Raw genomic sequence first — 23,016 nt, forward strand, 5'->3', positions numbered from 1 at the left:
TTTGAGATACACTATTTATGCTTTTTATATGATGATGACATTTATGGTTTTATTAATGATTTAAAAACGAAATTTTTGGCCTTGTATTTTTGGGATGTTTCATGTGGGCCTCCTCCATCATAATCTGACATACCCCACCCCAATACGGAATCCAAACCCATCGATGCAGAGTCAACAATCCACGTCTATCATAATCGAAGGAGGCCACCTGACCCACAATGTGTTCACTCTTCTGGTGCTCTTCCTTCATTGCATCGGCCTGCGCCCCACGAATCCGCTCCAACAAAGGAGTAATCACGGTCATCCTCATATATATGTCTCTGATCTGAGTCGCGACCGCCTTGCGGCTGAGAGCATCTGTAGCACCTGGTTCTTGGAATGTATTTTTATTTAAGTATTTTTGCATTTTTGGCCTTGGACTCGGCGAGTTGAAGGACCAACTCACCGAGTAGAAGCAGGATGAGGCGCGGGATTTAAGTGATGGACTCGTCGAGTCGGGTCCCGGACTCGACGAGTAGACTCTGACTGGACAAAAACCCTAATCCGAGGGTTTGCACCCTATTTAAACAATGTTATGACGGCCACAACGTCCCTTATACTCCCAGAACACCTCTCATTGAAACCCTAGCCGTTATTGAAGCAATCTAAGCCTTGTTGGTGGATTTTGGTGCTTGTGGTCTTAAGAAGGAAGGAGAAAGGCCTGAGGAAGCAAGTAAAGACCAAGGGAACCCGAGTTTGTGCACCTTCTACAGTTCATTAAAGGTAAAAAGCTGTAACCTTGCTCTTTCATTTGTTAGATCCCTTTTTGGGGAGATTTAGGGCTTTTATAAGCCACTTTTGATGGCCAACCATGATTGCAAACATGGCTGGGGGTTAGAGCTTCTGAATCACGTCATTAAAAGAGTCACAAGGCAGTTGGGGACTGCTTTTGCACCCATGAAAGGCCCCATGCATCTTAAGAGCTTGTTTTATGTCTTTTTGAGCTCAAAGTCCCATGCAAGCACGTAAAGTTTGTAACTTTACGTGCTAGATCGATTATAGAAGCTTGGATCTATATTTTGATCAAAGGTTGTACATCATAATTCAAGGATTTAGAGTGTGGACATGACTGACTCGGCGAGTCCGTTCTTGGACTCGACGAGTCCGAGGCTTTGAGCCCCATATCTGTTGAGAGTCACAGGAACCCAGTTGAGTGTTAGAAGGGTTGTAATCGGACAGGAAGAGTTACCCAATGTATTGGACGTGATTTTAGACCTGGAGTTCATGGGTCTCGACGAGTGCTAGAACAGACTCGGCGAGTCCAAGGCAATCTTCTTAAGGATGAAGATGAACTCGATGAGTTGTTCATCAACTCGGCAAGTCGAGGACAGAAATTGTTCATCAGATGAAGGTGAACTCGACGAGTTGTTCATAAACTCGGCGAGTCGGATGAGTTTCATGCGATGTGCATATGAGGGAGGAACTCGTCGAGTTGACGGCCCAACTCGACGAGTCGGGTCATGGATAAGGACGAGTAAAGGGTGAGGGACTCGGCGAGTTGACGACCCAACTCGGCGAGTCGGGTCAACTTGAAGTTGACTTTGACTAGACTTGGACTGACCCTGTTTAGGGTTATACTGGCTGTGTGTTGACTTGAAGGTTGTCGTGTAGGGATCGAGGAGTCGAAGGGAGTCGACTTGTGCGCTGAGGATAATTCAAACACTGCACGACATTGAGGTGAGTTACCTTCCAGTAGGGGTGGGTCTAAGGCAGCAATGCCGGCCTACCAAAGAGGAGTATTTGTAAGATGATTGTCTTTGTGGTAATTATCTTGGTTTGGTTATGTGCTTTGGTCACGAGTATTATCTGCATGATATGTTACGTGTATAGTAGGGATTAGGATCCCTGACAGCGGCCCTTAGGGCCGTGGGGTAGGTCAGTACCCGGATATGCCTGACTGTATGATTGTACCTTGTTGTTGTATGCTAGTGGTAGGGGGTGGAATAGTCCCCAGTTACCGGTTGAAAGATACCGATGACAGTTACCGGTTGAAAGCTACCGATGATGGTTACCGGTTGAAAGATACCGATGACAGTTACCGGTTGAAAGATTCCGATGACGATTACCGGTTGAAAGATACCGATGATGGTTACCGGTTGAAAGATACCGATGACGATTACCGGTTCGTATCAGAGCCCTGGTTTGAGGGATTCAGACACACCCTCGGAGGTGTCTGGACTCAAACTGAGGGGCTAAAAGGTTTTTACAAGGAAAATGGTTTTCTAAAATCTAAATGAAAGGATTTTACGAAAGACGAAGTGTGTGATGCATGCGACCGGCCGGGCTCAAGTAAGTTTTCCCCAAGATACCCATACTTGATATGTTATGCTATATGGTTTTGATTCAGAAAACTGCATGCTAGAATAGGACTAAGGATCTAGGAGGATGCCTTGTGTGCCTGATGTATGATTCTGAGAATTGCATGCTAGTTAGGGCTAAGGATCTAGGAAGGATGCCTTATATGCCTGTTGTATGAGCTGTATGTTAGGACTGTTTAGTCAGCAGTAGGATGGCCTGTGTAGGTTATGCCTGATTTGGTTACCCAATGCTCGAATGCTGCTTGCTTTGTGCTATGGGGGTTCTGGCCACCTTCAACTAGCTAAGGAACGGATATGTAACAGTATCCGCAAGTTAGTTAGGGGGAAGTGGTGGGGACTCCTAGTGTAGCTGATGGCGGAGGGTAGGTCGGAGAGTGCCCTAGGAAAGCCTAGGATGAGGTCAGTGGAAAGGGTATCGGTAAAAGGGACTTGGTGAAGTCGAAGCAATCCTTGATGAAAGTACGGGTAGATGTGGAAGGTAGTATGGGCCCGTACTACAAAAAGCAGAGGACCCGTACTCGGATCAAGGAAGGTTGAGACAGAACCGGGAACCTTGGAGAGTGTGTTAGACCTCTCGAGAGTATGTATGATCCTGACATTTATGCGTGTATTTCCAGCATGGTGACCACGCGACATGGAGCAGGAGGTTCCGGATCAGGATCAGGATCGGGCTCGGGTGCAGGATCCGAGCAGGTTGATGACGGGCTGCACGAGTTCATCGCGTCTGAGATCACGAGAGGCATTCTTGAGTTGACCCCGGTCATTTTCGGATCGATCAAGGAAGGGATTGTTGACCTGATGGAGGATCGCCTCCGGGCATTCAGGAGTGATATGGCGTCTAGCCAGACGGGTACGCGCACACTGTCCTTCAAGGACTTCCGAGGGAGCGGTGCGCCGGATTTCCATGGGGCGAAGGACCCCATTGCTGCCAGACGATGGATTGCAGACATTTATTCTGCACAGCTGACTAGCTTCTGCCCCGAGTGGTCGAAGGTGAGGTATGCAGCAGGATGTTTGAGAGACAGGGCCAGAGATTGGTGGGAGTCGGTTGGTGACTCTCTGGGAGCCTCGGCTGTTGAGGCTATGACCTGGTCAGATTTTGTGACCCGGTTCAGGGCTGAGTTCGCACCTGCGGTGGAGCTTCAGCAGTTGGCCAGAGATTTCTTGGACATGAGACAGACTACGGAGACTGTGGCGGAGATCACCGCCAAGTTCCGGGAGAGGGCATTGTTGGTGCCCCAGTATGCGGGTGATGAGGACATGAGGAGGACCCGCTACCATGATATGTTACGAGCTGACATCCGGGAGCATGTCAGTTTCTCAGCTTGCCCTACCCTGGATTCCATGATTGCCAGGGCTAGGGAAAGGGAGATTGATCTGGAGCACATCCGAAAAAGGAAGGCATCGGAGGGGCTGACGACGGGGGCTTCGGGGAAGAAGCCCAAGGGATCCGATGGTAGGCCGAAAGGCCAGTCTGGGTGGGACCGCTGTGGGAAATGCGGTCGGTCACACGAGGGATCTTGCCGCACTGGGCCGGGTTCAGGCTGCTATAAGTGCGGTAAGGTTGGGCATTTTGGCAGAGATTGTACCGCCCCTACTCCTGCGGTACATATGATAGACCTGATTTGCTTCCATTGCAATCAGAGGGGCCATAAAAAGGCCAACTGCCCGATATTGTCGGCAGCGTCAGCAGTGGCGCTGGTCTAAGCAACAGCGCGGGTTGCAGATGGCCGGAAGGCTAAGACAGAGGCTCCAGTAGTGCGGAGCCGAGCATTTCAGTTGACAACCGAGGAGGCACGCGCTGCACCTGATGTGGTGACGGGTATGACTTCTTGTTTATGCTTGTATGATATGCTGCTGTGATGTTGATATGTTATGTATGCGCTCTGGTTAGGATCGTTCCATGTGAACGGTATTCCAGTTCAGGTATTGTCTGATTCGGGTGCTACCCGATCGTTTGTCTCTCTTGCGCTTAGCAAGAAGTTTCTGGAATCTTCGGGCATGTTGGATTGCCCTCTAGAGTTCGATATTGCGGACGATCGGTCGGTACGAGCGTCAGAGGTCTACCGGGATTGTGTTTTGAGGTTGTTCGAGGAGCGTTATCTGGTAGATCTGGTTCCCATACCTTTGCGGGGGAACAAGGTTATTATCGGTATGGATTGGCTGAGCCCCAATGGGGCAGTGATTGACTGTGTACAGCAGTTGGTGCGGATCAGAACCCCACGTGGGGGAGAGCTGGTAATTCAGGGCGAGAGGCCACTGCGAGGACCAGCTTTATGTTCAGCAGCGAGAGGTAGGCGTTACCTCCAGCAGGGTTGTGCAGGTTAGGTCGCCTATGTTATGGATACCCGGGAGGCGGGTAGGGCGACGGTGGGTGATGTGCCCGTGGTGCGAGAGTTCGCGGACGTATTCCCCGAGGAGCTGCCTGGGATACCTCCGGAGCGATAGGTGGAGTTCAGGATCGACCTAGTCCCTGGTGCGGTTCCGACAGCCAAGCCACCGTATCGGTTGGCTCCTCCCGAGATACAGGAGTTGTCTACACAGCTGCAGGAGCTGTTAGACAAGGGATTCATTAGACCGAGTAGTTCTCCCTGGGGAGCCCCGATTCTGTTCGTGAAGAAAAAGGACGGGTCGCATCGGATGTGTATAGACTATAGGGAGCTGAATAAGGTAACGGTGAAGAACCGTTACCCACTCCCGAGGATTGATGACCTCTTTGACCAGCTACAGGGAGCGTCTTGGTTCTCCAAGATTGATTTGTGTTCAGGGTATCATCAGATGAGGGTCAGAGAGGAGGATGTACAGAATACGGCGTTTCGGACGAGTTATGGCCACTATGACTTCGTGGTGATGCCTTTCGGGCTCATGTCGCGTTCATGGATCTCATGAACCGCATGTGTAGACCGATGTTAGACCGGTCTGTGATAGTGTTTATCGATGATATCTTGGTTTACTCCAAGATGCGAGAGCAGCATGAAGAGCATCTGCGAGAGGTTCTGGAGACTTTGAGGAGGGAGAGCTTGTATGCCAAGTTCTCCAAGTGCGAGTTCTGGTTGCGCGAGGTGCAGTTTCTTGGGCACCTTGTCAACCAGAACGGGATTTCGGTAAATCCGGTCAAAGTGGAGGCCGTGATGAGGTGGGAAGTTCCGAGGTCTCCATCTGAGATTCGGAGTTTCCTAGGATTAGTCGGCTACTATCGGAGACTCATCCAGGATTTCTCCAAGATAGTCGTACCCCTGACCAGGCTAACGAGGAAGGCCGTGGTTTTTCGTTGGGGGCCAGAGCAGCAGGCTGCATTCGAGACATTGAGGCAGAGATTGTGTGAGGCGCCAATCTTAGCCCTGCCAGAGGGCATGGAGGATCTCGTCGTGTACTGTGATGCGTCCATCTCGGGCTTGGGCGCAGTATTGATGCAGAGAGGGCATGTTATTGCTTACGCTTCGAGACAGCTGAAGCCTCACGAGGCAAACTACCCGACGCACAATTTGGAGCTGGGGGCTGTTGTGTTCGCCCTCAAGATTTGGCGTCATTACCTCTGTGGGGTTCGTTGTACGATTTACACGGACCACAAGAGTCTGAGGTATCTCATGGACCAGCCAAATCTGAACATGAGGCAGCATCGGTGGCTTGATGTGGTAAAGGATTATGATTGTGAAATCCTCTACCACCTGGGGAAGGCCAATGTGGTGGCCGACGCGCTTAGCCGCAAGGCAGCACCGATCAGGGATATCTGTATGAGGATGACAGTGGTGCCTCCGCTGTTGGAGCGGATTCGGGAGGCCCAACAGGAGGCCATGAAGGAGGAACATCGGAAGAACGAGCGGATTGTGGGGCAGGTATCCTCCTTTGACTATGATAGCCGAGGGTTATTGACTCTTCACCATAGGGTGTGGGTCCCTTATCATGGAGGCGTACGCCAGATCCTGATGGAGGAGGCACACAAATCCAGATTTTCTATCCATCCCGGAGCGACGAAGATGTATAGAGATCTTCGTCCCGATTATTGGTGGCCCTGCATGAAGCGGGACGTAGCATGGTACGTGGAGCGGTGCTTGACCTGCAGGAAGGTCAAGGCCGAGCACCAGAGGCCACACGGCAAGATGCAGCCGTTAAATATCCCGCTGTGGAAATGGGAAGATATTACGATGGATTTTATCACCAAGCTTCCCAGGACCGCACGAGGGGTGGATTCGATTTGGGTCATCGTCGATCGATTGACCAAGAGCGCTCATTTTATTCTAATTCCGGAGAGTATCTCGGCCGAGAAGTTGGCCGACATCTATATCAGGGAGGTGGTGTCACGGCACGGGGTGCCAGTTTCAGGGATTTCCGACAGGGATGTACGGTTCACTTCCAGGTTTTGGAAGAAGTTTCATGACGAGCTGGGTACTCGTCTGCATTTCAGCACCGCTTTTCACCCGCAGACGGATGGTCAGAGCGAGCGGACCATCCAGACGCTAGAGGATATGCTGCGGGCATGTGTTTTAGACTTTGGAGGTAGCTGGGATACCTACCTTCCGTTGGCGGAGTTCTTGTATAATAATAGCTATCATGCGAGTATCGATCGACCTCCCTTCGAGATGTTGTATGGGAGGAAGTGCAGGACCCCGATATGCTGGGGCGAGGTTGGCCAGAGGGTCATGGGGAGCACCGATGTAGTGCTCAAGATGACCGAATGGATCCAGCAGGTCAGGAGCAGGCTTCAGACCGCTCAGAGTCGGCAGAAAAGTTATGCCGACAAGCGCCGATCGGACCTGGAGTTTCAGTTCGGGGATATGGTTCTCCTGAAGGTGTCGCCATGGAAGGGCGTCATCCAATTCAGGAAGCGGGGCAAGTTGGGTCCCAGGTATATTGGACCCTTCAGGGTTATAGCCCGGGTGGGCAAGGTGGCTTACAGGTTGGATCTGTCAGCCGAACTCAGTCAGATCCACAGCACTTTCCACGTCTCTCAGCTGCGGAAGTGCCTGGTGGACGACTCATCAGTAGTACCCTTAGAGGATATTCAGGTCGATGACAGCCTGAATTACATTGAGCGACCAGTAGCAATCCTTGACCGGAAGTCGAAGGATCTGAGGAACAAGAGGGTTGAGCTGGTAAAGGTGCAATGGCAGCACCACAAGGGCTCGGAATGGACTTGGGAGCCGGTAGATGAGATGATGGAGCATTACCCAGAGCTGTTCCAGGATCGAGCAGCAGACTTCGAGGACGAAGTCTAAAATAAGTGGGGGCGATTTGTAGCACCTGGTTCTTGGAATGTATTTTTATTTAAGTATTTTTGCATTTTTGGCCTTGGACTCGGCGAGTTGAAGGACCAACTCGCCGAGTAGAAGCGGGATGAGGCGCGGGATTTAAGTGATAGACTCGTCGAGTCGGGTCCCGGACTCGACGAGTAGACTCTGACTGGACAAAAACCCTAATCTGAGGGTTTGCACCCTATTTAAACAATGTTATGACAGCCACAACGTCCCTTATGCTCCCAGAACACCTCTCATTGAAACCTTAGCCGTTATTGAAGCAATCTAAGCCTTGTTGGTGGATTTTGGTGCTTGTGGTCTTAAGAAGGAAGGAGAAAGGCTGGAGGAAGCAAGTAAAGACCAAGGGAACCCGAGTTTGTGCACCTTCTACAGTTCATTAAAGGTAAAAAGTTGTAACCTTGCTCTTTCATTTGTTAGATCCCTTTTTGGGGAGATTTAGGGCTTTTATAAGCCACTTTTGATGGCTAACCATGATTGCAAACATGGTTGGGGGTTAGAGCTTCTGAATCACGCCATTAAAAGAGTCACAAGGCAGTTGGGGACTGTTTTTGCACCCATGGAAGGCCCCATGCATCTTAAGAGCTTGTTTTATGTCTTTTTGAGCTCAAAGTCCCATGTAAGCACGTAAAGTTTGTAACTTTACGTGCTAGATCGATTATAGAAGCTTGGATCTATCTTTTGATCAAAGGTTGTACATCATAATTCAAGGATTTAGAGTGTGGACATGACTGACTCGGCGAGTCTGTTCTTGGACTCGACGAGTCCGAGGCTTTGAGCCCCATATCTGTTGAGAGTCACAGGAACCCAGTTGAGTGTTAGAAGGGTTGTAATCGGACAGGAAGAGTTACCCAATGTATTGGACATGATTTTAGACCTGGAGTTCATGGGACTCGACGAGTGCTAGAACAGACTCGGCGAGTCCAAGGCAATCTTCTTAAGGATGAAGATGAACTCGACGAGTTGTTCATCAAGTCGGCGAGTCGAGGACAGAACTTGTTCATCAGATGAAGGTGAACTCGACGAGTTATTCATCAACTCGGCGAGTCGGATGAGTTTCATGCGATGTTCATGTGAGGGAGGAACTCATCAAGTTGACGGCCCAACTCGACGAGTCGGGTCATGGATAAGGACGAGTAAAGGGTGAGGGACTCGGCGAGTTGACGGCCCAACTCGGCAAATCGGGTCAACTTGAAGTTGACTTTGACTAGACTTAGATTGACCCTGTTTAGGGTTGTAGTGGTTGTGTGTTGACATTGAGGTGAGTTACCTTCCAGTAGGGGTGGGTCTAAGGCCACAATGCCGGCCCACCAAAGAGGAGTATTTGTAAGATGATTGTCTTTGTGATAATTATCTTGGTTTGGTTATGTGCTTTGGTCACGAGTATTATCTACATGATATGTTACGTGTATAGTAGGGATTAGGATCCCTGACAGCGGCCCTTAGGGCCGTGGGGTAGGTCAGTACCCGGATATGCCTGACTGTATGATTGTACCTTGCTGTTGTATGCTAGTGGTAGGGGGTGGAATAGTCCCCAGTTACCGGTTGAAAGATACCGATGACAGTTACCGGTTGAAAGATACCGATTACAGTTACCGGTTGAAAGATACCGATGATGGTTACCGGTTGAAAGATAACGATGATGGTTACCGGTTGAAAGATACCGATGACGATTACCGGTTGAAAGATACCGATGTTGGTTACCGATTGAAAGATACCGATGATGATTACCGGTTGAGAGATACCGATGATATTGTATGGTATGTGGTATGATGGGGGAACTCACTAAGCTTTGTGCTTACGGTTTCGGTTTTGGTTTCAGGTACCTCTTCGTCTAAGTGGAAGGAGCCAGCGGCGTAGCATCGCATCACACACACATATGATTTCCGCAAGGAGTTTTCTGGGATTGTACTCTGATATGTTATTATTCTATGGCTTGGGTTTTCAGACATGATACATTGTTTTATGAGATGATGTGTTTTCACAGTATTTTCTTATGAATGTTTTTATGTGTTGGTTAATTAAAAAGAAATTGTTGGACCTGAAAATTGGGATGTTACCGCATCGGTTACCACATTGGCCTTCCCCGGGTGGTAAAGGATCTCGTAATCATAAACCTTCACCGCATCTAACCATCAATGATGCCTCATATTCACATTCGGCTGATCCATCAAGTACCTCAGGCTCTTGTGGTCCGTGTAAATGGTACAACGAACCCCATAGAGGTAATGCTGCCAAATCTTGATGGCAAAAACCACATCCCCCAACTCCAAATCACGCGTCGGATAATTCGCCTCATGAGGCTTCAGCTGCCTCAAAGCATAAGCAGTCACGCGACCCCGCTGCATCAAAACTGCCCCCAAACTTGAGATTGAAGAATCACAATAAACCACAAAATCATCAACACCCTCTGACAAGGTCAAAATCGGCGCCTCACACAATCGTTGCCGAAGAGTCTCAAAAGTTGCCTGTTGCTCAGGCCCCCAACGAAAAATCACCGACTTCTTGGTCAGTCGGGTCAAGGGAACGACGATCTTAGAGAAATCCTAGATGAATCTCTGATAATAACCAGCCAAACCAAGAAAGCTCTGAGTCTCGTATGGAGACCTCGGAACCTCCCACTGCATCACGGCCTCGACGTTGGCCGGATCGACCAGAATACTCCTCTGGTTGACAAGGTGCCCTAGAAACTGCACCTCGTGCAACCAGAACTTGCACTTGGAGAACTTTGCGAAAATTATCTCCCTCCTCAATGTCTCCACAACCTCCCTCAACTGCTCCTCATGTTGCTCCCGAGTCTTGGAATAAACCAAGATAGCATCAATAAATACTATCACAGAACGATCTAGAATCAGTCTGCACACACTGTTCATGAGATCCATGAACACGGTTGGAGCTTTGGTGAGCCCAAAAGGCATCACCACGAACTCATAATGACCATATCGAGTCCAAAAAGTTGTCTTATGCACATCCTCATCGCTGACCCTCATCTGATGATAACCCGATCGCAAATCAATCTCGAAGAAGCAAGATGCACCCTGAAGAGGATCGAAAAGACCATCAATCCTCGGGAGTGGATAACGGTTCTTCACTATTACCTTATTCAACTCCTAGTAGTCGATACACATGTGATGAGACCCATCCTTCTTCTTCACAAACAGAATCGGTGCTCCCTGAGTCGAACTACTTGGCCTAATAAACCCATTGTCTAATAGCTCCTGCAGTTGTGTAGACAACTTCTGCATCTCGGGAGGAGCCAACAGATACGGTGCTTTGGCTAACGGAGTCACACCTGGAACTAGATCGATCCTGAACTCAACCTTTCTCTCCGGAGGCACCCCAGGCAAATCCTCCAGGAATACATCCGGGTAATCCTGCACAATAGGAACATCATCCACAGTCGCCTTAACCTCATCCCGGGTATCCACGACATAGGCGACATAACCCGAGCAACCCTGTTGCAGGTAGCGTCCGGCCCTCGCCGCAGAACACAAAATTAGCCCACGTTGCAGTCTCTCCCCATGAATCACCAACTCTCCCCCACTTGGGGTCCGAACCCGAACCGATTGATGCTCACAGTCAATCACTGCCCCATTATGGCTCAACCAATCCATACATATGATCACCATGTTCCCACGCAAAGGAATGGGAACCAAATCAACCGGATACTGCTCGCTGAATAACTGAAGAGTACAACCCCGATGAAACCTCGCAACAAGAATCGTCCTATCATCACCAATCTCAACATAAAGAGGACAATCCAGCTCCCCCGGAGCTCCAACAAATATCTTGCTAAACGCAAGTGATACAAAAGATCGGGTAGCCCCCGAACAATACTAAAGAAGAAATATCGTTCACGAAGAACGATCCTATAATAAAACACATAAACATAAGCAGCAATTCAAAATAAATAAAGAGATAAGGAGAAGATACGTACCAGTCACCACATCAGGAGCTATGCGAGCCTCCTCGGTCGTCAGCTGGAATGCTCTGCTCTTCGCCACTGGCGCATCTACTCGGCCCTGGCGGCCGTCAGTAATCCTCAGTGTTGCAGGAGCGGGTGCTGACACCGGTCCTGCAGCAGATAAACTCGGATACTGGGCCTTCTTGTGGCCCCTCTGATTGCAATGAAAGAAAATCAGATCTGATCCCTCGGTGGCAGTAGCATTACAATCCTTTCTAAAATGACTCGTCCGGCCGCACTTGAAGCAGCCAGATCCACCACCACTCCTGCACGGTCCCTCGTGCGCCCTGCCGCATTTCCCGCAGTGGCTACGAACCTGATGGCCCTCGATCTAGATTCTGACACCTTGGGACTCTTTCCCGAACTCCCTGACACCTAAACCTCATCCGGCTTCCTCTTCTTCTCCATCTCCAAATCAATCTCCCTCTCCCTAGCTCGCAATATGATATCCTCCAGCGTCGTGCAGCTGGATCGGCTCACAAATTGCTGAATGTCACTTCTCAGCATCTCATGATATCGGGCCTTATTCATCTCCTCATCTGCCACATTCTGCAAAACCAGAAGCGCCCTCTCCTTGAACATAGCAGTGCTCTTTTCCATCGTCTCAGTAGTCTGGCGGAGATCCTGGAACTCTCGCGCAAACTGCTACACCTCAATCACTAGTGCAAACTCAGCTCGGAACCGTGTCAAGAAATCGTCCCATATCATCAAATCAACAGCATCATCACCCATCACACGTCCTACCTCCTCCCACCAGTCTCGTGCCCTGTCCTTTAGAAGGCAGGAAGCTAGTCTGACCTTGTCCCCTTCGGGACAATAACTGGTACGGAAGGCGTTAGCAACATCTGCTAACCACCTTCTTCTCGTAATGGGGTCCTTCACCCCATGATAATCTAGAGCTCCACAAGCCCAGAACTCCCTGAACATCAAAGAACATGCTCCCGCCATCGCCATAATCTCAAAACGAAAAGAGCTCAACCGCTCATCCAAAACCTCCAGAATACCCTCCTCGACCATGTCGAAGATCACAAGAGTCCGGCCAAGAATACAACGAGTGATCTTAGTCGAGATGAACACCCTAGTCTGCTCATCGAGCTGTCCGGCTCCAGATTCTGAGCCCAAGCCCTCCCTAGCACCAGAACTGCCAGTAGGTCTGCCTCGCAATACCACCATACTAAAAATAGACCATATAAACCATCAGAATACGCATCAATATATATATATATATATATATATATATATATATATATATATATATATATATATATATATATATATATATATATATATTGGGGAATAACAACTCCTCAAGCACCCTGTTTTCATCGCAGCTCCCCTTGAGTCGAGTACGGATCCTCTCCTTCCAGTAGTACGGGCCCATACTACCTTCCACATATATCCATACTTTCCTCAAGAAGTACCTTGACTCTACCAAGTTACTTTATATCCATACAACTTTTCCTCGCAGATCAGGCTCCCAGCACTAGATTTCATCCTAGGTTTTCCTAGGGCAAACACCACACTACTCTCCACCATCAGCTGTAGAAGGAACTCCCGCTAACTTCCTCTAACTAGATCACGAATACAATTACATACCACTAAAACCGGATAATTCTTCGAATGAAAGGTCTCATACTACAACGGTTGGACTTAAACAAGAGCTGTGCAATAAAGTTAAAACCTAACCTTCTAAAATTATTCAGTTCCCATAGTATGTAACCTAGCATATTCCCTTACTAGTTAGTTGAAGTTAGTAAGAACTCCTAAAAGCACAAAGCTAGCAGCATTCGAGCATCAAGTAACATGAACCAAACATAACCTAATCCGGCAATCATGTCACTAACTGATCAGTACTAGCATTGAATTCTACAAGCTCATACAAGAAGCATACAAAGGCATCTCTCCTAGCATTCTATCATGCAAAAACTGAGCAGATCCTTAGCCCTAACTAGCATGTGATTCACAAATTCACAAGTCAAAGCATAATAGATAACATGTATGGGTATTTTGGGAAAACTTACTTGAGCTTGGCTGATTGAATGCACCACACCCTTTCTTATTTCAGAAAACTCTTTTCCTTTAAAATATTTCTTTTTGAGAAAAAACTTTACCAAATCCTCAGTTTGAGTTCAGACACACTCGAGAGTGCGCCCGAATCCCTCAAACCAAGGCTCTGATACCAACTTGTAACATCCCAAAAACATGACCCAAAAAAATCATTTTTAATTTAAGTAAAAACAGCATTCCAAAACATTGTTCATACAACCCAGAAACATAAGTATATCAAACATCATAAAAATCAGAGTGTGTCCCAAAAACAAAATCCATATGGTGTGTGTGATGCAGTCAACTCGAGCTCTTCCCCTTGGAACCAGAAGTACCTAAAACATAAACTAAAAACTATAAGCACAAAGCTTAGTGAGTTTCCCAAAGTACCCGATACCATACATATTAAAACATATACAAGGGCCCCGCCCTACATTGGGCCCCGCCCGACATTGAGCCCCACTCGGTATACATATCTTTTATTCTTAGGCCCCGCCTGACATCGAGCCTCGCCCACTACACACATTCAATAGCATACATTCTAGCTATCGAACCTCGCTCGACATCGAGCCCTTACCGGTATACATAGCAACACATAACACATGTAAGGATCATGCGGACTCCTAGCATCCTAACATAACAGTAAGGGCTAGCATTGGTGCCTTCAACCCGCTAAACCGAGTGAGGACACTCACCTTGAATGTTGAACGATAGCTGAATAGGTCCCCACTCCAAATATCAGCTCTAACCGACACCTAAACAGTAACAATTCCTTAGATACAACTCAAAACACCTCCATAACCATTTTAGGTCAAACTTGGTAAAAGAAATAAGTCAAAGGTCAAGGTCAACAGCCCATGTTGACCCAACACGCCGTGTTTCCCCTATATCGGCACAGGCAGGAAAATCCCAACCAACACGCCATGTTTCCTTGGAAACACGTCGTGTTTCCTCGAGTTCCAGCAGCTTAATACATTAAGCCGTTTTCTTCGACTCCATGAGTTCCCAAGCTCAGATCTAAACCCAATTGAGACTTGGAAGGGTAAAGTTTCCAACTTTACCCATAGAGACAACCAAAAAGGGTCCAAAACTCAAAACCTAAGGCGTAATAGCACAAGACTTAACCAATAAGCACTTAACTTGTGACAACCCGAAAGTTCTAACTTGTGTAAACATTCAAATTTATCAGTGTTAGACTCATTTTACTTCCAATTATCACTGTTTGGAACCTGTTGTGAGTATTCTAACTCTAGTGAATCAAAGGAATTAGTAATTGGAAGTGTCAGTTTAAGTTCTAAACTACCTAGAAACCGTAAACCTCCTCAAAAAGGAGTTTACGGTCGAGACCTTGAGCTTACGGTCAGGGTGACCGTAAACCCACTTACGGTCAGGGTGACCGTGAACCTGTTTACGGTCAGGTGGACCCCCTTTTACCGAGAACTCTACCCCCTATATATAGGGTACTCACCTTTCATTTCTCACCTTAAACACTCCAAATACTTTCTCTCTCTACAATTTTCGAGTTTTCTCAAGGAGATTCTCAAGAACACAGTGGTGTTTTGGACCGAAAACACCCTCTTTGCCTTCAAAAATCATAAGTATCATCTTCCCCTTCATGAATCGAGTTAAAATTCTTCATTTTGGACTTAAGATCATCACTCTTTGCTTGAACAAAAGAGTTTACGGTCCTATGAATCTTCATAGACCGTAAACCCTTATAAAGGGTGTTCTTATAGCCTTTACCCTTCCTAAGGCTAAGCATGGTCCCTAGAATCCGATGCCTTTGAATGAAGCCCTTGAAAAAACCATCATTTGTGCAAGATTGATGAGTTTACGGTTGACCTTCAATGACCGTAAACTCATGGACCGTACACTCTTCAATGACCGTATATTCATGGGCCGTAAACCCATGAACCGTAAACCCATGAACCGTAAACCCATGAACCGTGAACTCCATGACCGTAAGGTCATTGGACCGTAAACATTAAGACCGTGCACACTTCGACCGTGAACTCCAATGGTCATACCTCTTTGACCGTAAACTCTATAGGGTGGCCATATACCCCAGTTATGCAATCATATGTGATTATAACCCATAAATATTAGAGTTTCCTAGCCAATAAGGGTGTTACGCTTCTTATTTAGTCGTCTATACACTAATATCATACACTTACATGTCTATATGTGTCTATTAGGATCATTGTGTGCTCAAGGTTACACCTGACACTCTGCACTCCTCTTCCAACCACACGTCGGGTGAGTTCATACCCCTATGCTTTTCCGAGTTTTTCATGTTTTTAGGGGGGGGAATAAAAGAAAAAGTACAAGGAAACTTGTGCTCAAAATATATTATTTTGTTTAAGATAATTATGTTTCTAGTATGCTTTTAACACAGAAAACAGTTTTACCAAACGATTAAGAAATCAACTCGTAGAAACAGTTTTCAAAACTAAAGCAACGAATTCGTGAATCATATTATAAAATGTGTTATTTTATAAGGAATTCATGCAAATTATAAACAAGATTTTCTATATTATTACTTGTAAATTTGTTATTTTAAGTTGGAGACACGCCCTTGGTAACACTCCCACCGCATTCGAGAGTGTAGGACTAGAACTTGTAACCAGAATCTCTTGGAGGGAGAGCGTGACTGTTGTGTATAGATCTATATGGGATTGACTATCCCGCACCTCGCTGCTAGCTACAGTGGGACCGGCAGGTCTACGGGTGACAAAGTCATAAAAAGATACTGGCCCCGTTACGTGTCATATCAAGTCTAAGTATGGTTATGACACTCGCAACCTAGATAACAGAGATTTACTTTTGTAATAATGAACCAAGTGAACTAACCTCAAAGTAATAACCGATTCGATTACTAGAGGGTATTAATAACACCCTTAGGATTTAGTTCACCACTTATTTATTATTTTTATTTATGTAATAAGACTAATACACCTCACAGAGAGCAAACAGGGCTTTTCAAGGAAACTACGTCTAACGATACAAGTATGGTAGATACTTGTACACCTCAGACAAGAACAGATAACCAACTATCAACTTTTAAGGAAAATATAGGATTTTCCGGGATATCTCAACCTTTTATAAACAGACTGATTAACAAATAACTAATGGATAATCAAACATCTTTCATAAGAAAATATAGGATTTTCTTGAAAAACACTCTTCAAAAGAATTAAAGAACATTTTTCCACCAAAACTAAATGCTTATGAACTCACCAGCTTTATGCTGATATTCTTCAAAACTGCTTGTATTCTCAAGGAATTAGTAGACAGGTACTTTCAAGAATTTGGAGAAGTCGGAGCGTTAGAGTCACGCCTTTCTATTTTACTTTTGATATGAACGAATTTATGTATTAAGACAAATGTAAACCTTTTCATATATGTATTCAATGTTTGGTTGTGATTACTATGTTTGCTATGATACAATTGTTGTGATACTACAAATGACGTCAACCACCCCCGAACGTTTCCGCCGTTCCGGTTTAGGGGTGTGACAGATTGGTATCAGAGCCCTTGTTTATAGCGAACTAAGTATACCGAACCTTACATGGTATACAACTATAAATACTAAGGGGCCTAAGTGCTCTAAACTAAAAGTATACTTTCATAAATACAAGTAATTTTATAAAAGTATATAAGAATACTCGAGTACCAGAATTCGTGTCATAGGTAGAACAAAACAAAAAGTATTTGGATGTTGGGACGCTGCGGTTAAACTGGGCAGTTATGTAATCATGTGTAGCACCTGGTTCTTGGAATGTATTTTTATTTAAGTATTTTTGCATTTTTGGCCTTGGACTCGGCGAGTTGAAGGACCAACTCGCCGAGTAGAAGCGGGATGAGGCGCGGGATTTAAGTGATGGACTCGTCGAGTCGAGTCCCGGACTCGACGAGTAGACTCTGACTGGACAAAAACCCTAATCTGAGGGTTTGCACCCTATTTAAACAATGTTATGACGGCCACAACGTCCCTTATGCTCCCGGAACACCTCTCATTGAAACCCTAGCCGTTATTGAAGCAATCTAAGCCTTGTTGGTGGATTTTGGTGCTTGTGGTCTTAAGAAGGAAGGATAAAGGCTTGAGGAAGCAAGTAAAGACCAAGGGAACCCGAGTTTGTGCACCTTCTACAGTTCATTGAAGGGATCGAGGAGTCGAAGGGAGTCGACTTATGCGCTGAGGATAATTCAAACACTGCACGACATTGAGGTGAGTTACCTTCCAGTAGGGGTGGGTCTAAGGCCACAATGCCGGCCCACCAAAGAGGAGTATTTCTAAGATGATTGTCTTTGTGATAATTATCTTGGTTTGGTTATGTGCTTTGGTCACGAGTATTATCTACATGATATGTTACGTGTATAGTAGGGATTAGGATCCCTGACAGCGGCCCTTAGGGCCGTGGGGTAGGTCAGTACCCGGATATGCCTGACTGTATGATTGTACCTTGCTGTTGTATGCTAGTGGTAGGGGGTGGAATAGTCCCCAGTTACCGGTTGAAAGATACCGATGACAGTTACCGGTTGAAAGATACCGATGACAGTTACCGGTTGAAAGATACCGATGATGGTTACCGGTTGAAAGATACCGATGATGGTTACCGGTTGAAAGATACCTATGACGATTACCGGTTGACAGATACCGATGATGGTTACCGGTTGAAAGATACCGATGACGATTACCGGTTGAAAGATACCGATGTTGGTTACCGGTTGAAAGATACCGATGATGATTACCGGTTGAGAGATACCGATGATATTGTATGGTATGTGGTATGATGGGGGAACTCACTAAGCTTTGTGCTTACGGTTTCGGTTTTGGTTTCAGGTACCTCTTCGTCTAAGGGGAAGGAGTCGGCGGCGTAGCATCGCATCACACACACATATGATTTCCGCATGGAGTTTTCTGGGATTGTACTCTGATATGTTATTATTTTATGGCTTGGGTTTTCAGACATGATACATTGTTTTATGAGATGATGTGTTTTCACAGTATTTTCTTATGAATGTTTTTATGTGTTGGTTAATTAAAAAGAAATTTTTGGACCTAAAAATTGGGATGTTACAAGTTGGTATAAGAGCCCTGGTTTGAGGGATTCGGACACACCCTCGGGGGTGTCTGGACTCAAACTGAGGGGCTAAAAGGTTTTTACAAGGAAAATGGTTTTCTAAAATCTAAATGAAAGGATTTTACGAAAGACGAACTGTGTGATGCATGCGACCGGCCGGGCTCAAGTAAGTTTTCCCCAAGATACTCATACTTGATATGTTATGCTATATGGTTTTGATTCAGAAAACTGCATGTTAGAATAGGACTAAGGATCTAGGAGGATGCCTTGTGTGCCTGATGTATGATTCTGAGAATTGCATGCTAGTTAGGGCTAAGGATCTAGGAAGGATGCCTTATATACCTGTTGTATGAGCTGTATGCTAGGACTGTTTAGTCAGTAGTAGGATGGCTTGTGTAGGTTATGCCTGATTTGGTTTCCCAATGCTCGAATGCTGCTTGCTTTGTGCTATGGGGGTTATGGCCACCTTCAACTAGCTAAGGAACGGATATGTAACAGTATCCGCAAGTTAGTTAGGGGGAAGTGGTGGGGACTCCTAGTGCAGCTGATGGCGGAGGGTAGGTCGGAGAGTGCCCTAGGAAAGCCTAGGATGAGGTCAGTGGAAAGGGTATCGGTAAAAGGGACTTGGTGAAGTCGAAGCAATCCTTGATGAAAGTACGGGTAGATGTGGAAGGTAGTATGGGCCCATACTACTGAAAGTAGAGGACCCGTACTCGGATCAAGAAAGGTTGAGACAGAACCGGGAACCTTGGAGAGTGTGTTAGACCTCTCGAGAATATGTATGATCCTAACATTTATGCGTGTATTTCCAGCATGGTGACCACGCGACATAGAGCAGGAGGTTTCGGATCAGGATCAGGATCGGGCTCGGGTGCAGGATCCGAGCAGGTTGATGACGGGCTGCACGAGTTCATCGCGTCTGAGATCACGAGAGGCATTCTTGAGTTGACCCCGGTCATTTTCGGGTCGATCAAGGAAGGGATTGTTGAGCTGATGGAGGATCGCCTCCGGGCATTCAGGAGTGATATGGCGTCTAGCCAGACGGGTACGCGCACACTGTCCTTCAAGGACTTCCGAAGGAGCGGTGCGCCGGATTTCCATGGGGAAAAGGACCCCATTGCTGCCAGACGATGGATTGCAGACATTTATTCTGCACAGCTGACTAGCTTCTGCCCCGAGGGGTCGAAGGTGAGGTATGCAGCAGGATGTTTGAGAGACAGTGCCAGAGATTGGTGGGAGTCGGTTGGTGACTCTCTGGGAGCCTCGGCTGTTGAGGCTATGACCTGGTCAGATTTTGTGACCCGGTTCAGGGCTGAGTTCGCACCTGCGGTGGAGCTTCAGCAGTTGGCCAGAGATTTCTTAGACATGAGACAGACTACGGAGACTGTGGCGGAGATCACCGCCAAGTTCCGGGAGATGGCATTGTTGGTGCCCCAGTATGCGGGTGATGAGGACATGAGGAGGACCCGCTACCATGATATGTTACGAGCTGACATCTGGGAGCATGTCAGTTTCTCAGCTTGCCCTACCCTGGATTCCATGATTTCCAAGGCTAGGGAGAGGGAGATTGATCTGGAGCACATCCGGAAAAGGAAGGCAGCGGAGGGGCTGACGACGGGGGCTTCGGGGAAGAAGCCCAAGGGATCCGATGGTAGGCCGAAAGGCCAGTCTGGGTGGGAACGCTGTGGGAAATGCGGTCGGTCACACGAGGGAGCTTGCCGCACTGGGACGGGTTCAGGCTGCTATAAGTGCGGCAAGGTTGGGCATTTTGGCAGAGATTGTACCGCCCCTACTCCTGTGGTACAGATGACAGACCTGATTTGCTTCCATTGTCATCAGAGGGGCCATAAAAAGGCCAACTGCCCGAGATTGTCAGCAGCGTCAGCAGCGGCGCCAGCAGTGGCGCCGGTCTGAGCGACAGCGCGGGTTGCAGATGGCTGGAAGGCCAAGACAGAGACTCCAGTGGTCCAGAGCCGAGCACTTCAGTTGACAACTGAGGAGGCACGCGCTGCATCTGATGTGGTGACGGGTATGACTTCTTGTTTATGCTTGTATGATATGCTGCTGTGATGTTGATATGTTATGTATGCGCTCTGGTTAGGATCGTTCCATGTGAACGGTATTCCAGTTCAGGTATTGTCTGATTCGGGTGCTACCCGATCGTTTGTCTCTCTTGCGCTTAGCAAGAAGTTTTCAGAATCTTCGGGCATGTTGGATTGCCCTCTAGAGGTCGAGATTGCGGACGACCGGTCGGTACGAGCGTCAGAGGTCTACCGGGATTGTGTTTTGAGGCTGTTCGAGGAGCGTTATCTGGTAGATCTGGTTCCCATACCTTTGCGGGGGAACAAGGTTATTATCGGTATGGATTGGCTGAGCCCCAATGGGGCAGTGATTGACTGTGCACAGCAGTTGGTGCGGATCAGGACCCTACGTGGGGGAGAGCTGGTAATTCAGGGCGAGAGGCCACTGCGAGGACCAGCTTTATGTTCAGCAGCGAGAGGTAGGCGTTACCTCCAGCAGGGTTGTGCAGGTTATGTCGCCTATGTTATGGATACCCGGGAGGCGGGTAGGGCGACGGTGGGCAATGTGCCCGTGGTACGAGAGTTCACGGACGTATTCCCCGAGGAGGTGCCTGGGATTCCTCCGGAGCGACAGGTGGAGTTCAGGATCGACCTAGTCCCTAGTGCGGTTCCGATAGCCAAGGCACCGTATCGGTTGGCTCTTCCTGAGATACAAGAGTTGTCTACACAGCTGCAGGAGCTGTTAGACAAGGGATTCATTAGACCGAGTAGTTCTCCCTGGGGAGCCCCGATTCTGTTCGTGAAGAAAAAGGACGGGTCGCATCAGATGTATATAGACTATAGGGAGCTGAATAAGGTAACGGTGAAGAACCGTTACCCACTCCCGAGGATTGATGACCTCTTTGACCAGCTACAGGGAGCGTCTTGGTTCTCCAAGATTGATTTGCGTTCAGGGTATCATCAGATGAGGGTCAGAGAGGAGGATGTACAGAATACGACGTTTCGGACGCGTTATAGCCACTATGAGTTCGTGGTGATGCCTTTCGGGCTCACCAACGCTCCTGCCGCGTTCATGGATCTCATGAACCGCGTGTGTAGACCGATGTTAGACCGGTCTGTGATAGTGTTTATCAATGATATCTTGGTTTACTCCAAGACGCGAGAGCAGCATGAGGAGCATCTGCGAGAGGTTCTGGAGACTTTGAGGAGGGAGAGATTGTATGCCAAGTTCTCCAAGTGCGAGTTCTGGTTGCGCGAGGTGCAGTTTCTTGGGCACCTTGTCAACCAGAACAGGATTTCGGTAGATCCGGCCAAAGTGGAGGCCGTGATGAGGTGGGAAGTTCTGAGGTCTCCATCTGAGATTCGGAGTTTCCTAGGATTAGTCGGCTACTATCGGAGATTCATCCAGGATTTCTCTAAGATAGTCGTACCCCTGACCAGGCTAACAAGGAAGGCCGTGGTTTTTCGTTGGGGGCCTGAGCAGCAGGCTGCATTCGAGACATTGAGGTAGAGATTGTGCGAGGCACCAATCTTAGCCCCGCCAGAGGGCATGGAGGATTTCGTCGTGTACTGTGATGCGTCCATCTCGGGCTTGGGCGCAGTATTGATGCAGAGAGGGCATGTTCTTGCTTACGCTTCGAGGCAGCTGAAGCCTCACGAGGCAAACTACCCGACGCACAATTTGGAGCTGGGGGCTGTTGTGTTCGCCCTCAAGATTTGGCGTCATTACCTCTATGGGGTTCGTTGTACGATTTACATGGACCACAAGAGCCTGAGGTATCTCATGGACCAGCCAAATCTGAACATGAGGCAGCGTCGGTGGCTTGATGTGGTAAAGGGTTATGATTGTGAGATCCTCTACCACCCGGGGAAGGCCAATGTGGTGGCCGACGCGCTTAGCCGCAAGGCAGCGCCGATCAGGGATATCTGTCTGAGGATGACAGTGGTGCCTCCGCTGTTGGAGCGGATTCGGGAGGCGCAACAGGAGGCCATGAAGGAGGAACATCGGAAGAGCGAGCGGATTGTGGGGCAGGTTTCCTCCTTCGACTATGATAGCCGAGGGTTATTGACTCTTCACCATAGGGTGTGGGTCCCTTATCATGGAGGCGTGCGCCAGATCCTGATGGAGGAGGCACACAAATCCAGATTTTCTATCCATCCCGGAGCGACGAAGATGTATAGAGATCTTCGTCCCGATTATTGGTGGCCCTGCATGAAGCGGGACGTAGCATGGTACGTGGAGCGGTGCTTGACCTGCAGGAAGGTCAAGGCCGAGCACCAGAGGCCACACGG

Source organism: Lactuca virosa, chromosome 6 (assembly GCF_052849685.1).
Source record: "Lactuca virosa cultivar CGN04683 chromosome 6, Lactuca_virosa_CGN04683_v6, whole genome shotgun sequence".
NCBI classification, from domain to species: Eukaryota; Viridiplantae; Streptophyta; class Magnoliopsida; order Asterales; family Asteraceae; genus Lactuca; species Lactuca virosa.